A 1,942-nucleotide genomic window follows, 5' to 3' on the forward strand; every position below is an offset into this window, starting at 1 on the left:
CCCACCTGTCATGTAGCCAAAGGTAGGTGCGGTTAAGGCGAGAGGGTGTTCTAGTAATCAAACTTCTCGATCTTGTACGAGTTGACGCGACACATCAAAGCACTGCACTCGATATATTTCAATAATTTGCGTATACCGATGCATTAATTACAACGCATGCATGCATGCCGTGACTCTCCTTTTGATACTTGCATGTGTTGATTTAATGCACCTTGAAGTAGTATGAATATGTCTTGGTAAAGCTTTGTAATGCACTGGCCCTAATAAAGCGAGAGATGGTTGTGCACGAGGAGGGCGAGATCATGCAGACGGAATAGGACCCGACGATGGAGCTCTCTATGGTCTCGATGGACCTCATCTTGCTCCACTGCCCCTTGTGCCTCCGCCCCTTCAAGCCTCCAATGTATGAGGTTCGAATACACCTCGTCCGTTCGGCTGATCGAGCAAGGTGCAGGTTTCTTGATTTATGTGTTGTTCAATTGATTTGTGTAGTGCAAGGGAGGGCACCTGGCTTGTGCAGAATGCCGCGTCGAGCGCCCCGGGAACCAGCGACAGTGCCAGAAGTGCGAGCGCAACGGTGGCTTCGACGTGCGGAACACGGTGGTGGACGCCGTCCTCTCCTCAGTGAGGGTGGAGTGCCCGCACGAAGGTTGTGGGCCCTACGTCACTTACCACAAGTTCAACGATCACCAGAGCATGTGTCCGCTCGCGCCCTACAAATGCCCCCTGCCCGTCTGTGGCTACGAAGGCCCGCCGCCGGTGCTTTCCCACCACATCAGCACCATGCATCCCATGCCCGTGCACAGGATCCAGTACGGCAAGGCGCTCTAGCTGCAAGTGCCACTGTCGGAGCCGCGACTCTTGCTGTTCGCGGAGGAGTACGACCGCGCATTTTTCTTGGTCGGCGGCGTGCTCGACATCGGCGCGCCTATCGCCGTGTCGGGTGTCTGCATCAGAGCAGGGGCATCCCCACTGCTACACTACGTGGCCAAGCTGTGGGCGAACAGCCCACCGGGGGAGCCCAAAGGCAGGAGCGACGCCATCAAGGTGGAAATGGAGGTGACAAGCAGTAGGGATCCCGGCGATGTCGCCGTGCAGGAGCTGACCTTCTTCATAGTTCCACCCAAGCTGCTGGCTGGGGCTAAGCTGGTGTCCCTCCACATTCAGATTGACAAGCTCACGTCCTAAATGATTCTACAGTGCCTTCTGTTTATCTTAGTAATATGCTAATATAGGGGTTAGCTCGGTCTACTTTAGCTTAAGAGATGGTGGGTTTTGGTGGTGATGCAGCAATTACCTCGACATCAGATCAGCAGTGAAAGTAATATCATACAGTCGAATGGATATTTTGTGTCTGTTCGATATAAAGATCCTTTGGGTAAGAAGTAACAACTTATATGCTTTTTTCGAAATGGAACAATGATACTAGTATAATTTTTGTTGACACGCACTAATATTTTCAAAATGGACGTCGGGCTATAGCTAGAAGGGCGGTTGGGACGCGGCATCGTCCCATACCGCGGTGACCCCCGATTGGGATGCACTGACCGTGGATTTTCTCCCTCGCTGATGTCGACCGCGTCTACGCAGAACATTGTTCCCTTCCCCCAGCTGCGGGATCAAGCCGGATATGTGACCAGCGGTGTGGCCACCGTCGTTCTATGCTTGTGAAGAGAGCAATCCAAGTAAGCAGGCTTGTAGCTTAGGCTCCTGCTAGTGTATATATAGTGGTTTTCTTTTTCTCTCCATATCAACCATTTTATATTGCGTACGTGTCATTAAAGAGTGAAATGATGGTTGCTTCTTCCGACTAACTTACTATGTGATTTGACTGCTCCTTTAGTGGCCTCTACACATACTCCACGTACGTGTATGCAACAGTCACACGTACACATGGACGCAAAAACGCGTGCGACGCCCTAATGCATACATTTCCGAGCAC

General features: G+C 51.6%; 1 pseudogene; it reads left to right on the forward strand.

The window, feature by feature from the left end:
* Positions 1 to 275: 275 nt before the first annotated feature.
* LOC119298595 lies at positions 276 to 1,188 on the forward strand (annotated as a pseudogene).
* Positions 1,189 to 1,942: the final 754 nt, after the last annotated feature.

The sequence above is a fragment of the Triticum dicoccoides genome, chromosome 1A (assembly GCF_002162155.2).
Source record: "Triticum dicoccoides isolate Atlit2015 ecotype Zavitan chromosome 1A, WEW_v2.0, whole genome shotgun sequence".
Taxonomy (NCBI): Eukaryota; Viridiplantae; Streptophyta; class Magnoliopsida; order Poales; family Poaceae; genus Triticum; species Triticum dicoccoides.